Source organism: Camelus dromedarius, chromosome 12, assembly GCF_036321535.1.
Source record: "Camelus dromedarius isolate mCamDro1 chromosome 12, mCamDro1.pat, whole genome shotgun sequence".
Lineage (NCBI taxonomy): Eukaryota > Metazoa > Chordata > Mammalia > Artiodactyla > Camelidae > Camelus > Camelus dromedarius.
The window spans coordinates 36,457,380-36,473,926 of record NC_087447.1 but is presented as its reverse complement, the minus strand read 5'-3'; the positions used below and the strand labels follow the sequence as shown (position 1 = coordinate 36,473,926).

General features: G+C 38.5%; 1 protein-coding gene across 2 annotated transcripts in view; it reads right to left on the bottom strand.

Moving 5' to 3' along the window:
* The window catches only part of SOX6 (SRY-box transcription factor 6), a 556,086-nt gene extending 539,743 nt beyond the window's left edge, over positions 1 to 16,343 (bottom strand). Inside the window, exon 1 of one of the 2 annotated variants that reach the window (XM_064492548.1) lies at positions 15,839 to 16,343. The gene's annotated coding sequence lies outside the window, so the exon portion shown is untranslated. Of the gene's footprint in view, positions 1 to 13,260; positions 13,389 to 15,838 lie in introns of those variants that run through there. The other variant, XM_031459958.2, reaches the window with a different exon arrangement.
* Positions 16,344 to 16,547: the final 204 nt, after the last annotated feature.

The window sequence follows — 16,547 nt, the reverse complement described above, 5'->3', positions numbered from 1 at the left end:
GATAGAAATATTTTATAGTTTTTGTTTATGAGTCTAGCAGCTTGAATTAATTTATAAATTAAATTCCTGGCAGTTTGTCAGTTTAGAAGGCAGAGTGGACATAGTGCTTTGAGGTTGATAGTTCTGTGTAGAGGCAGCACAGAGCCCTATCCCAGAAGGTTATAAACAGGATGTCAGAGCTGTAACCTCTTTGAAGATTATCAAACTTCCTATTCTACCAGTAAAGAAACCAATTCCTAGAGAGAAGTGATTTAGCCAAAGTCACTCAAAGTTTATTGGCAGAGCTGAAACTCCCAAACTGGATCCTGGCTACTACACCAAGCTGCCCCCATAAGTATATCAAGTTAGAGAAAAGGGGGAAAGGGAGGAAAGAAGAGAAAGTTGAAGGCAATCTTAGCCTACAGATATCCTCACTGCTGCCTTACTCACCTCTCCCAAATTCTGATTGTATCTAAATCCAAGGAAGGCTGCGTGCAGAAGCAACAAAGTGCCCCGGGCATTCACAGGAGTAGTGATCCTCCACTTGGTCCCCTCCCCTGCAACATGATAAACACACTTAACTATGGAACCTCATTGACTCCTTCATGCCAAAAAATGACTCAAATTGTTTTGCCTTGGAATAAAAGATGGCTTAAGCCTGCTTCCTCTCTCATATCAGAGCCCTATAAAACATGCCACCCCAATATTGATAAATCTGTAGCCCCATTCTCTGACCAGATTTTCAGTGACTGCCTACATATTTCAGAGGGATCCTGTACCAGGAGAGTATTTTCTGGAAACTATGCTTTTCCTCCTTGACTTGACTCATCATACACTTACCCTGCTTTCCCATTTACTCTTCTAATTTCAGTGGTCTCCAAAGTGAGCTCACACACCCTAGGAGTACACTATATAAATACACTTTCTATTTCTTTAAAAAGTGAGAAAAATTAATCCTTACTTAAATTTAAATACAAAATATCAAGCATTAATGTTATATCCTGTACCAGAGGAAAAAGAGGAGGCCGATTATTGATAATATTATCTGGTTTTTAACTAAATTAACCCTGAACAAATGCTCAAGTGGTTTAAAAAGACCCTTCCAAAGAAACCACAGTTTGAGGAACACATTAATATTATATACCTTAGTGACCCTAATACCATGACCCTCACACCGTGACCAAGCTAACATTTGTACCATAGTGGCATAGATCTTTAGCAGCCACAGTACAGGACAGTTCGAGCAGATCTCACAAGAAATAGGTCAAGAGTTTTTTAACTTATCAAAAAGAAAATTTGATACAGATTTTTATCTAGTACCATTAACAGTGTACTTTGAGATGTTAAATAATAATATGAAGCCTTTGCAATTAGTAAGGCATTTAAAAACAAAGTATACAGATATAATTTTTTGTACTTGCCATAATTTCTCCAATAACATTTAAAAATTATACAATACTCAATCCAATGGTTTACAAAATTTTCCCAAACAATGCTAAGTGTTTAGAAACCTCTCCTGAAGCTCCTTAATTACAAAAGACAAAAAGCTACATGCTACTAGAAAAGTTCTTGTTCTTCCTGCTTATATAATAATAGCTAAAATAACACAGAGAAAACAATATGGTCACAAATTTAAATACATTTCCTGTCTAAAATGTCAGAGCTGCCACAATACACATCCTTGGGTAAGCAATTACCTAGAATGCAATGTGAACGATGTCCTCATGGGCTGTACAGTGAGTAGTGCCACGAACAATTTTGGAAGTTGCATAGTAAAAATAGCTAAAGATTTGAAAAAGAAACATCTGTCATGTAGAATGTTTGCTCTTCAGATAATGAATGTACATATTTTGAACATGCCTCAGTTTACAATCTTTGATAGGCAAAGTGCTACTTTTGAGTGAGCCACCAAAATATGTACCAAAGAAGATATAATCTCAACAGTGTTACTTTTTTAAATAAAAGTAACTTTTAGGGAAAAGTGACTAAGTATAACTACTGGTGAAGTGATTGCCTTTGGCAGAACTAAAGGAAAAAAAATTGGGGATAAGATTACAGAGATAGCACTATGGACTTCACTAACTACATCATTCATAGCCAAACAATTTCAGCACAATGTTAAAGCCAAGTGCTACATGATGATGCAATTACTTTTTAAAATAGACCTGTAAAACACAGTAAAATCTTTAGAATACTTTGAAATCAGATGAGGAATAACCATTAGAATTGTCTGCACCATCCACACATTCCACTGCTTATCTCATGGCAAAGATTCCAAACTTAAGGATAAGAAACAAAAAAACTAGAGTACCAAATGTTTTGACCCTTCATGTGATGACAAGCAGCTGTGTGTGTGTGTTATCAAATAGCTAGACTAGACTAGATGTGTAGATACATACATACATACACATATACAAACATACACACTATCAAACAAACTTAATCTGTCTCTTCAAGGTGAAGGTGATATTTTATCAAATAAGAAAGTAAATGATTTTCAAAACAGATACATGCCATGAAAAAGTATTTTTGAAAACATATGTTTGGAAATGATTCCAACATAGTGTGATTTTTGTTACCAAAAATTCTATGTCTATCGCCTACAAAAACTCTCATCTGCTTTCAATTTAAAAATTAGGAACAGAATATTCTAACCTATTTAAGGATGTTCCAAAGAGTTTCAATGTGTTTTTGAGCCCATTTATTAAAAATATGAACCTCATTGGAAAAATAACTGAATGCTCTCAGGGAAAATAGAGATTTACTAGCCACATTTTAAAAAACTTTTTGCACATTTTATGCAAAGAATTAATAAATCAGTATCACATTTCATTAAGGGCAAACAATGATGTACTTCTTCCATTTGGATCTACTTTTCTTTCTGAGGTATCAGTTTCAGCTGTGGCAGTATTAAAACCATGTAGCAAAGAAAACTGAACTTAGAACCAAACCTTTAAATCACTTCATCACAAAGTGTTAAACTAAGACTTTTAAAAATAACAAAGCATATTAAAGTATAGGGTTTGGGGACCACAGTTTTAAAATATTATTTATTCTATCTATACCTCTTCCTTTTAATATCTACTTATGAATGTCTTATAGCATATACTACTACAATAGTACATGTATATACTTTTAAATAAATATGGACATGTATCAGGGCACATGCTCAGAAGTATTTTGCTGATGGCATGCTCTATCCAAAAAATTTGAAGACCACTATTCTATTATAGTCAGAAGTTCTCTCAAATTAGTCTTAAAATTATTTTGCCAAGGAGAATTCTCCAGCCTCACCCTTACCAACAATACACTCCAGTTGCCCTTTAGGCTATCCCAGCCACCTAAGATTTCTATTTCCTTCTCTCCTTAAACATCCTAAGTTATGTTCCTTTCACCTCAGCTACTGAAAATGCTACATTCACCTCAATCAAGCAGGGAGGATAACAACTACTGCTACTATGTGATGACATTCAAACATTTTATTAATAATCAAAGTTATCTACTTTTAAGATGTAATAGCAATGTTCTCATTTAACATTAAATGGAGACTTCATTTGAAACATTTTAGGATGACCAAATGATTTAATTCCCCTCCTAATAAATTTAATAAAATTGTATTTCTGTTTTAAATTATCTCAGCTATAATCTGTTAAACAAGCAAAACTAAAAATTATGTAATGATAGCCTCACAAAATTTAAAGGACATTTATACAAATGTCCTATGTTTTTAATAACTAGCATAGATCAAAACAGAAGAAGAAAATAATCCAAAGATGTGAAACTGATATTAAGAAAACTCAAAAGAAAAAATTAGCATACAATATGAAGGCATATACATTTCCACATACTGTATTCGCACAGCTCCTGATGAGTTTTCCGTGTGGACATAACGAAGAAGTTAAACACAAAACTTCACAACTATGACATAACTAATTATGATGAGTGCTTTGGAAAAGGTCCCAAGGTGTCATAATTAAAAGCTGAGCTATTTCTCATTCTTTCCCCGTCATGCCATACATAAGAATTAATAGTCACCAAGTTCACTAGTCCCACCCAGTTTAGGCTGCTATATATATTTCCTTGGAGAAAATAAGCCTATTACAAAATAAGATACAATTTAAAACACATAAATATTCAGAGTACATAACCCTACTTTCGCATACCTGTAAATCATACACTCTGTACAAAAAGTACAAATGGAAGCATTCTCTGGAATTATTGTCTGTAAAAGTTTACAGGGTCTAACCTCAGAAAAGCTGAAAATTTCTTTTAATAATGCCTCAGAATATTGTATTTAAAAATAAAATTAAATATAACATGCAAATTTAATTGTTCCAAGATTAAAATTCTTTTTAAACCTCAATATACCTATTTTCAATATGCATCTTTGTAGTGGGAAAGGACTACGGCTAAGAAATTTTAAAATAGTCCAGCTTTTCTCCAGTGCGTATTTAGATCCTCAGACTCAAGAATAAAAAATTTTCTTGAGACTCAGTTAACTAATATGCTGTGTTCTAGGTTAATTAAACTTTGTTCAGTTGCTATATTACTTCAGCTTTGGTTTGTTTTTGGTTTTTTTTTTTTTTTTTTTTGGCTTGGGTTTTTGCTTCTTATTAAAGAACTCAACTGAAAGTCCTGAAGGAAAATGTTCTTAAAAGCATCATAACTAATTTAATATGGCTAAAGGGATGTTTTTAAGCTGTTTTATAGAATTTTCACATATTTGTTCCCCTTCTTTACTCAGCTTCAGAGCCTTTCTTTTTAATAGAGAGATTTCATCATATTTTTCATGGCATTATCAACACTTTGAGTTTACAGCATGGCAAAGCAGAGGTAAGGAAAACAATAAGTTAAGGCCATTGGAAATCAGGGCCGTAACTTCTCCAGCCTATGTGACCATAAAGCCCTTTTCAGAAAATGATTATGTCACAAAATCATACAAGCTGCAAAATCTCCATAGGTGTATTTAATTTGGAGAAACAAGTTATTAAACACCAGAAAATTTCCAGACTCAAAACAGAAAAGAAGACTTTTTGGCTCAGAGAAAAAGTATTCAAAAAGTTATTAGAAAACATGAGATCCCAGATTACAAAACTAAAAAGGGTGGATTTAGAATCCCTATTTGAAAGTTATCAAGAGTAAAGAGAGGTTGTTGCTGCGACTGCTAATTCTGCTAGTACTACTGCTTCATCATCATCATTGTATAATAATAATTTGTATTTATTCCAAAAAATTTGAATCACTCTGAGGATTAATTTATTTTCACATTATCCCTCAATAAAAAATCAGTTATGGAATATACCAACTTTACAGTTGGAAAAATTTAATCATAAATGCGAGACACCTAAAGATCTATAACAAAAAAGGAAAACTCAAAAATAACACCCAGATCAAAAATAAATAAATAAATAACACTCAGACCTAAAAATTTCCAGATACTGCCCCTTTTCTAAGACCATGCTTGCCAATTGAAAAAAAAAAGTTTCTTACAGTGCAAGATACAAGATTTTCTTAATTCATGGTCCAGATCATCAGTTCATATATTAATAAGCCACTTATTTTAATTTTCATGCTTAATAGTCATATTTGAAGGAAGCAAAAAACTTCTCTGTACCTTAAGATGTACTCGCAATGTCCCTGACCACAAAACTGAGCCAAGAAAGAGAAGTGCAGAGGTTAAGCTGCTGGCTTATGGTCACTTCACATTCATGATAGACATGGCCTTTCTAGGATCAGAAAGACACAAATATGAGACATTTTGGTATCAGACTTACAGAATAGTCAATAATAATATCAAATGTTTCCCCCATGTCCAATGCTCTTCAGGATGTTACTTCCAATAATCTACTCTTAATTATCCTTCAAGTCACAGCTTAAAGGCCATGTCCTACTAGAAGCTTTCCTTGACATAGTTACTTCTGCTCTTACATGTATTTCCATTATAGCAACTAGTACACTGCATAGAATTATCTAAATTTATACCTCCTCACTAGGATCACGCATTTTCATCTTTGAAACCATGTAGTCAAGTGGTTCTCACCTTTTCATCATCAAGGATCCCTTTATTAGTCCTCCCTCATAAACCTCATATTTTGAAAAACAGTTGTCTCTCAAACTAGCCATACTTATTATATAATAATTAAATTATTTCCTCATTTTTTAATTATCAAATACATATACAAACTGACATTTAATGCTGCTGATCAATGTGGTATTATTCATTTACATTTGGTTTATGGAAAATGCAGCATTGGTTTGGCTCTGGAAATGAATATGAAGATAAAATAAACGAGCACTGACATTATAGAGCAGAGAATGGAGGAAAAAAGAAGGCCAGAAAAGCCAGCCCTAATTTATGACACACAAGCTTTGTTTGTAATGAATAATATCCTGAAGCAAAACCCAGCTGAAACATTTATTTATATTAAGTAGGAAGTTAGACGGTACGACTGGTAAGGTTATCTACTCTGTATACCTTTTATTGAATGAGGCAATGAATATGAAAGCACTTTGAAAACTGAGTTCTATAAAACATAAGAAAATTAAGAGCGCTTTTCATGCCAAGGTTCTTCTACTGATCACATAACTATTGTCAATTAATCCTAACACAGTTGTCCAGAATTGTTCTATGCACTTCTAAATATATTATCTTCAAACTTAATCTTCCCAACAACCCTAACTGATAAATTTTATCACAATCCTCAATTTAAAATTAGGAAATTGAGGGGGAGGGTATAGCTCAGTGGTAGAGTGCATGCTTAGCATGCCCCGGGTCCTGGGTTCAATTCCGGGTACTTCCATTAAATTAATAAACCTAATTACATTCCCCCCAAAGAAAAACAAAAAATAATAAATAAATAATACATGAAAACATAAAAATTAAAAATAATAAATAAAAGTTCCTAAAATTAGGAAATTGAGACTTAAAGAGGTTGTATAACTTTTCTAAGGTCACATAACTAGTTTAGGAAATAAGACTTCAAAGGAAAGATTCAAGAAATAAAAATTGATAGTTTAATTTTGGTTTTTTTTCACATGCAGGTCTATCATTCAAATGAAGAATATGTTTCCATTTTTCCTGAAAATCAGACCAAAAGAAAGCAGATTAAGATATACATACCTGACATAAAGAACTTCCCAATATTAACTACTGAAACATAACCAACGATTATAAAATCTCTTCTTTGCTTGTTTTCCAAAAAAAGAGAGCTTCTTAACTGATTACAGCAGAGAAATACACCCTTGGAAGGAGGATAACAGATGAAATGACCTTTTAAAATCTCTTCTAGCCCTTAGAATTGGAATATTCTCAAGTTTGAGAGCCAGACATCCAAACTCTACATTTAGTCACTACTCTGTCCCAAGTCTGCCAGACTACTAACGAATTCTTCTTTCTAGGAAAGGAAGAAAGGAACATACATTCCTGGAAAGATTTCATGTAAGAGAAAAAGAAACCGATTATATAATTTGCCAAAGATTACACAACAAATATGTAGTAAAGCTGAAATGGGAAGCCCTATCTGTACAATTCTAAGTACAGCACCACACCAATGTAATAAATAACATGTATTAAATATCTGTTTTATACCAAGCCCTGAGCTTAGTGCTTTGTGTTTTACATTTATTTATCTCATTTAATCTTCACAATAACTTTATGATGTAGATATTATTATTACTCCCATTTTTGAGATGAAGAAATGGAGAGTTAGAGATGAATACACTGGGGGTAGATGGGGTGTCTGAGCTCTCCTACATAGAAGGTTATTGCCCATGGAGATACCTGAAGATATTTCTGAGAAAATGACAACATTCCTGCTCTTTGAGATTCTTTCCCAAGAAAGAACAATGAACTATTCTCCCCTAGTTAGGAGCATTCTTCTCCACTTCTACCAAAGATCTGCTTAGCACCATGACAACTGTGCCTAAATTTCCCACCTACCAAATATTAAAAATCTTCAATAGAAGAGAGATGCCTTAAAAAGTAAAAACTTGTGACTTCAAAAATGGCCTTCAGGATGCCTAGAACTTAGTAAGTGCTCAATCACACTACACAATGATCTGTTTGTAAAGTATAAAAGGAAATGAGTTCCATTTGAAATCTATGCTTGTCATTTTTTTTTAATCTGTTGCATTTTCATTTTTCCACATATTGTGCTTGTGTAGTCGTGGAAAGTAAAGCATCTTTAATTTTCTTTGTCTAATTTTAAAGAACTACTTTTCAAAGAAGCAAAGAGATTGTTCTCAGTGAAGTCAAAAATCACAAATAGCACTAAAGTCCCTTTTTGCATTTGAATGGATATATTAAAGATAGACAATTCAATTCGCCTCTTTAAGATGACTAGAAACAACAAATTATTGAAGATAGCAGGGATAATAGATCATTTAAAGATTTATCTTGTGAGATCTTCAGAGGAGAAAGAGATCAAGCAAGAACTTGAAAGAATATAAAATGTTTGCATAGACACTAATATGCACATCATATAAAGTACTTTGAATTTACCTAATATTTATTATGCTTATTTATACATATCACCACTGAAAAGCATCAAAACAATATACTTAAGTAATTTTGATTCAAAATAGTTTAAAACACAAAAACTCTTAAAGGATTTCATAATATCGTATTAGGCTTCTTCAATACATGGTGCTTCAATCAAGAGAAATCTTAAAAGATAAATCTAAAAGGCTTTACAGACTAGGCGAGCTTAGTAAATAAAATATACTAGTGAATTCCTCGCCACATGCATAGACAGAGAGCAAATATGGAAATAGAAAATCTAGAAAATTACAGAGCAGCGAATTCAAGTTAGTTACCAAAGATGCGAAATTTTCTAAAATATATAAAATATTGGACTACCAGTTGTTAGATTTTTTTATTTCACTATTCTGTCCCCAGATAGTCACAGGTTATGATGCTAACCCAGTTCTTTATAAATAAAATCAAACATCTCCCTATAAATGCAAAGAGATAACTCTTTAGATAAATATAAAGTATTCTATAGTTTTAAATAATTGTTTTTCACCTGAAGTAGTCTGAAAGAGAATGGCACTGTACATTTTCATGCCATTAAAAGGTAAAGAAGAACATTTCAGAATTCTTTAAACATTGTGAAAAGTAATTTATTCCAGTATTATGCACTGTGCAAATTAGTGAGAATTACTAAATATATTACCATTATAAAATAAAAATAACTGGGTAGTTGATTTTTTTAATGTAGTTTATTAGTTTACAATAGATTACAGCATCTACAATTAACCTCAGAAAATAATTTACTTTACTAAAGATGAAAGTTTTTTTGAGCGAATAGTAAAATATGGGTGATATATAAAGGGTCTTAAAGGAGCAAGAAGAGATTCTGAATATAAACAAGCCATCATTCTGGTAAAAGGAAATACAAACAAGTAGAATAAAAATAGTTGATGCACAAAAGCCATAATGAGGGGGTAGCTCAAAAAATAACTTCTACTTTGAATGGTTTGGATGAAATACAAATTATCCACAGAAAAGTGTGGACTAGCATAAATGTTTGTACAAAATTATAAGTGTATTTCAAGAAGTATGCAAGAAGCAACCGCCTGCATGATGCACAAGGTCCCGGCAATGCTCTGCTTAAGTGCTAGTGCACAGAGTCCAAACCACTGCATTTTAATTACCATGCAGCCTCAGATATATTGCCTTTGATATGGAAATGTTCTTGTTCTCTCATCTTCACATATGGTCTCATGCACAGAAATCTTTATCTGATTCATAAAAAATAAACTAGAATCCAATCTCAACACCTGACCTCAGTGCTTAGAAGTTTTTTACTAAGCATGGTGTCACTATAAAAAGAATGGCTAATATTAGTGTAAAGTTGGATATTTTGAACAACGATATGAAGGATTTGCAGTTAAGCATGAATCAATACTGTTTCTCTGAGGTTTTAGAGTTTTGCGGTCCCTTTCTTAAGACTACCACAGATTTGAGGAAAAACAGACCAGCACCCGTTTTTGGAGGTGAGAGAGTCCATAGTAGGTTTAAATGATATTCCATCTTACAACTTCCACTTACACTCTCAATTGATATTTTCATCTACATCATGACAATGGTTATTTAAATTTGAAAAGCTCTACCAAAAATCCTAACACAGAGTTAAAATTATTTCCAGTTTGACTAAATGTCTAAACAAAACAATTAGTTGAAAAGCTTTTACCCTCTTCCACAGAATAAGGAAAATAAAAATTCTTCCTATAAATGAATAATGAATACATAACAACAGAATGATGAAAGTTTCTGATATAACTATTACCAGAACAATTAGTTTTCAGATCACAGTTGAAGAACTTCAAGTGAAAAAGATATGTTATACATTTAAAATGGGCTTACATCTAATAAAAAATTGCTTTTCATTGACTATACCTGAGTGCCAGTTTGTTTTTGTTTTTGTTTTACTTAAGTATGTTGATATTCAGAGTACAATCAGTGGAAAATATGGAGTTAGGATAAAGACATAAACTGTTCAATATATTATTATTCTTGTTAGGAAAAATAATAGGGGAGAGCCGTATTTCTTAAACAAGAAGCAATCCAAATGCAAAGATAGTCCATTTTCTGCTCTTAAAAACAATGAATATTTGTTCATTTTTTAGCAAGTTTTCATAATCTGTTCTTATTCAATCTCATATACCTACATAACTTGATAATTCTGAAATAACCTAGATTAATTTTTTTAAAAAACAGTAATTTGACCCATCTAACCTCATGACAGCAGATAATACGTCCCATCTGCAAATCATCTTGCTGCATGTTATCTGTGTTTTATCATTTCTAGTACCTGTCTGTGCCTGATATGGTACTCTCAGACACATTAGCTTGATGGAATGTTTCACTTGACTTCAAAAACATCAATTGATATATATGCACCCCTTAACCAAATTTAAACAAATAGCTTAGATCAACCAAAATTGTAGTTGTACTGTACTCCCCTTTTGTAGAATGCTGCTTGTAAATAGTTAAAAGGTATATATGAATTCTCTCACTAACAAGAGAATTCTTTCAGAGATATACAATATAATACTGAAAAGTATAGAAAATATTAAAAGGGTTAAAGCCAATGTATATTAAACTTTGTTAAAAGAAAATTCATTTATTCCTAGTGTACTAATTGAAAGAGGATTATTTAAAACATCACTAATTTCTTCAATATATGATGGATATGTGTAAAAATTTCATCAATGACCAATAACATAACAATTCCTAAAAGGAGTCAAATAGACATAAAATCTCAATAATGCCACCAAAATTTATCATTAATGTATGTAAAATGATATATTTAAAGCCTTATAAGAGAAAGATTTACTAGCTATGTTAACTTATTTTAAGTATGTTTTCACTTACTAAGAAAAATATCTGTTGCTTCCTACTACTAATGAAAAAATGTACAGCAGACAATATACCTACTGAATGTCATTTCTTCTAGGTATTCAGTTACTGAATCTACTATAGAATCAACTTAAGGTATAGATATTAATATTGCTTTATTATTAGTGTTTGTTACATTCATCTTTCTTTATAGTATAATATTGAGTGTTGTGGTTATACAATGTACTATAGGAGTTTGTATCATGCTCCATTATAATTTCTTGCATTTAAAAAAATACACATACACAAAATTCTTTTTCATTATTTCCAAAATAAAAACTAAGAACAACAATAAAAGGATAAACAATAAACAAAAAACTATCTAGCTTTGCCACTGTAAATAAAGGACTATGGTGGGAGAGCAAAGGAAAAAGGAGGTGTTGGTGGTACAAGAGAAAAGCAACAGAGGGTATCAGTTTGCCTAAAGAATTAATGACCTAGCACTTGTCTAGATCCTGGTAACTTACTGCCTTTGTTCATAAAGTATATCTAAGTGTGGTACATATTTGCTTGCTTTCAGTCTGAAGGTTTTTTTTTTTTTTTTTTTTTTTGGTTGGTGGTGGTTGTTGTTCTTGTTTTAGAAGGGAACAATCTCTCTTGATTTATGAGGTTTTCAAAACTGTAGGAGAAAATAATTTACATGTTATTTGGCCTAAAGCCCACGTACTCACATATGTGTATTCAGGAATATACACTCAAATATACATGGACAATACATTTATGGTCTTGTAGAGTAAAAACAAAATCAATCACAACTTTTCCCCTCCTAAAAGAAAATGAAATATTTCATAGATTCAATTAAAAGCAAATGCAACTAAATAAACGGTGTCCCCACTTCCCACCAGAAAAGTGCACTCTTGCTGCCATAGAAAAGCTAGTCCTACCCCACTAAATTTGTGGAGAGTTTAGGATGTTTGCCTATTTGTTTGTTTTCAAATACAGAGAATCTTCTAGTAGGTATCAGGAATATCTGAGTGGCCTAGAAACAAGGGGAGGAGGGAGGCAGATGAAAGTGCCTAATGCTGAGTGTTGAATTCCACGGTGACTGCACCGGGTGACAGAGGGAAGGTCATGTTCATGACTGCAGAAATCTGGTCTCCACCAGAGTGCAAACTAAAGCTAACCTGAGGCTAGGGTCTGGGAAGCTAGGTAGGAAGCTCAACAAACAATCTGGATACAGATAGAGAAGACAAGGCACTGCTCCTAAGAATCCCATAGTGAACAGAGACAGGGAAAGACAGCAGATCTTTCCAGGTTCGCCCCACAGTGAACACTAGCAGCCCCAAGTGGCTAGGCCTGGAGGGGCCTGCAATCAGGGCACAGAAAATAATTTGCTGAAACTTCTGGGGTGAGTGTGGGAGTGTGCACAGAGACAGGTGAACAGTCCAACAAGAAGCTGAAGCTCCTACCAAAGCCGGGATACAATGCCAAGTCTGAGCTGGTCCTACTGGGTTCTCGCAGATAGAAAGCCATTCGCAGCCCTCCCCCATGGGCGGGGTGTGGAGAGTAGGTATATTGCCAGATTTACTCTGCATCCCCTTTCTTCACTCAGTCTGCGCCCTGCCGCTAGTGTCCGGTTTGCCCATCTAAGCAGTAGTCTGCCTTCAACCAAAAATAAAGAGAGAAGAAGCAGGAAAAGAAAGGGAAAATGAGAGAAAAATCAAAGACAAGGCTACATTGTCAGTCTTCCCTGGTGCCAGGGCCTCCCGGGGCTGTCCTGGCTGGTTCGGCCCTCCCTCCGGAATCCTGCAGCCCAGAACCGAGCTGAGTGGACCAGGTCCGCCAAACCCGTGCCTATGGGCCTTGGGGACGAGGTGCTGAGTGCGCAGGCTAATTATACATGTGGCATTTGGGCAGCCGACTGTCCAGTGACACCTTACCTTATGAGGAAACGTCAACCCCAGCAACTGTTCAAAACAAAATGCCATCGCGGGATCAGCTTCGCCGGCTCTTGGCCGGTTCGGGATTGCTTTTCCCACAGCCTCTCGCACTTAGCGCAAGAATGTGGCCTGGGGAGGCCAGTAGTGAGCGGGCAGACCGGCGGGGAGGGGGGGGGGGGGACAGGCGGGGCGGTCTTTGCCAGGTGTCCGTCCTGTCCCCCCTCGCCGTGGACCAGCTCGCAGACCCGACCACTTGACCTTTTTATTCACTAAACCCACCTCCTAGAAATAGACTGGGCGGGGCTGTGTCTGTTCTCCTCGGGACCCGAGGAGAAACCTGGGCATGTGACTATAAAGGGCATAAGGGAGGAGACCCTAGGGAGGCGGGGAGAGGGGGCTCTCTCACATCCCGACTCCATTGGGTTGTTGGTTGGGCTGCCCGGCCAGGATCAAAAACCCGGCAGCAAGAGTGCGCGCCGCGGTCAAGCGCCCCGGACATGGACGTCATCTGAGCGTCCCATTGACAGTGCAGCGGGAGGTCCCGAGCCCAGCCCAGTCTGCCGCAGCGACGGCTTTGGGCCATCTCGAGACCGAAACTCCAAGCACGGCCCTCGGAGGAGGTCATACACAGAGAAGCAGCCGGGGACAACCCATCTTGCTAAGAGCCCAGCCCCGCCAGCACAGTCGAAGACTTATTTTTAGTCCCCAAATAGGAGCAGCATTCAATATCTGGCAATTCATACAAACAAACGTTTTCAAACTTGGTCAGCCTAAGACAGCTTTTATTTAAAAAAAAAAAAACCCTCAAAACACGCCAGCAACAACCACCTTTTATCTATTCCAAACACCAATTCTCTTTTTATCTTAAAGCTCCGCGGAGCGCCCGGGAAACGGAGCTAATCTGTCCTCCGCAGCCCCGGGCCGCTCCTCTCGGTGCCCGAGCAACCCCAGCAACCTTTGCATAAGCCCCTTCCCTTTTCTGACCGGCCCTTTAAGGGAGAAGAAAGCAGCTCCCCCTGGGAGCGGCCAGACTCGGGCTGGGCCCCGGACGGGTGGCAGCACCGCCCCCGGGCCTGGGCCGAGCCCCAGAGCGGCAGATCTCGGCCGGTCTGCGGAGAGGGCAGCGGGAGGCCGGGGCCGGGCAGGGCGCCGAGAAGGACGGAGGGTGCCGGCGGGGCTCTGGGACTCCGGCGGGGCTCTGGGACTCCGGGTGGGAGAGCGCGGGGTGGGGAAGGAACGTGCGGGCGACCATGCGCCTGCCGCGCGACTCCGACGCCGAGCCCACGCGGGGCAGGACTGAGCGGACCCCTCACACACGCCCCCGCCGGCCCGGCACCACTGCCCGAGCGTCCGGGGAAAAGAGGGCCACGGATTAGCACTTAGGTTTCGGATTGTCTTGGAGTTCGGTTTGCTTATTCCTAAAAAGATCAAAAAGTCAAGTCCAAAAATGGGGGGAGGGGGAGGAAGCGAGATAGCGGAGGGAACTGGAAGCAACTCCCGCAGGGTCCCGGGAAAGTTGCAGCGGAGAGGCGGTGGGGTGGGGTGGGGTGGGAGTGGGAGGAGGGAGCGTACGGGTTTTCTAGCGACCCGGGTTTTCTTATTAACTCCTCCGGGTAAACTTCAACCGGGCGGAGAGCGCGGCGGAGATCCTCGACTCTCGCCCGCCCTCGGCCAGCGTCAACCGCACAAATAGCCAAAGTTTCCAAACCAAAATGGGGGTGGGGTGGGGGTAGCGTTAAGAAGCCCAGAAACCCAGCAGGTCCTCCCGACCTCCCGCACCCCGAGCCTGGCTAAGACTGAAGCGCTCAGGAAAACTGCGGCGTCGCAGTCAGTCACACGGCGAATCAACCCAACACTTTTCAAGAAAACAAAATATTCGCTGGGAAACTTACTTTGCATTTAGTCTCTATTCTTTGGGGGGATGCGGTTTAGGTCGGCTCGTAAGGGAAGCTCGTTTTGTCCAGGTTGGATATTGTCTACTTATGGATCAGCCCTTGGGTGAGGGTTTATTTTAATTTATGGCTTATGCATTCTTTTAAGGTCGATTTACATGACCTCCGGCTACAACTAAGACAGCCGAGGAGGGCACTCCAGTCGTCAGTCGGCCAAACCCACAATTAAAACAGCCCTCCCCCTAGTCTTGGTGTGACTAGGACTCTCCCGGGGTAGGCTGGCTGTCTGCTTTTCTCTTTTTTCTCTCTCTTCTTTCTTCATTTTTCTCTTTTTCCTTCTTTCTTTCTTTCTGTCTTTCTTTCTTAAATATCACGAAATAAGATGTGATATCAGTTTGAAAGTTTCGGTATAACTTTCTCTAAACCCAAGCCTGCAGCGATAACGAGAGATACAGCGCTCACAAAGCCCTCAGGATGCTGCCCTCTTGTGGGCACAAAGGGCCTTTCCACCCGGCGGTCCCATCTGAACCCTCACAGAGCACACACGCTTATGCTTACACAGTGGGGTTGAGAGAGGGAGAGAGACGGGGGGGGGGGGGGGGGAGGGAGAGAGAGAGAAGACTACACACGCAGGCACACAAGCTTCCTCCATCACATACTTGCGCAAACTTCAATGAAATACCTACCTCAAACTTCACGGAGACTTAAAATTTCATTCTCTAAGCCACCTGACTTCTTTTTCATATCATGCCCAGTTAATATAGATTAGAATATCTATACGGGGAGGCGGAGGAGGAGGAATAAGGTGGGCCGAGAGGGCGGACAGATTTCCGGACGAATACTTAGGATGGCGATAACAGCTTTCTGTTGTCAAAGGTTGCGTTGTCTGTCTCTCTCCCCTGCCCTTTTTGCCTTAGTGTCCCACGCACAGTTATCTACAGCTACAACATGTGTTTTCTCCTTGTGGATTTTGGGGGTGGGGGGTGGCAAGAAAATCAGGAGCCCGCCACGCAGATCTGTCACCGCCTCCGGAACAAGGCACAACTCTCCGAGAGGGGGACGCATCCTGGGGATCCGCGCGTCCACCAGCGAGCGGCAGACGCTCGGGCCCCTTTCTCAGCCTCTACTCCCCCCCACTTCTGCGTCGGCCCCGCTGAGCGCCCTCCTCCCGCTCCTCCTCCCTCCTCTCCCCTCCCCAGCCAAGTACGGAAACCCGCCCCGGCTGGGCAGCCGCGGCTCCCGGCAACCCGCGCCCTCTCAGGGCTCCGCGCGTTCACTTCTTGTCCCTCCGCCTGTCCCACCCCAACCCCTCAGTCCCAGCTCAAGGAAACTAACCCTAAGGGAGCTGCCCGGAAGGGCAGGAGCGGAAAGCGCTGGGGGGCCGGCGGCCGAGCC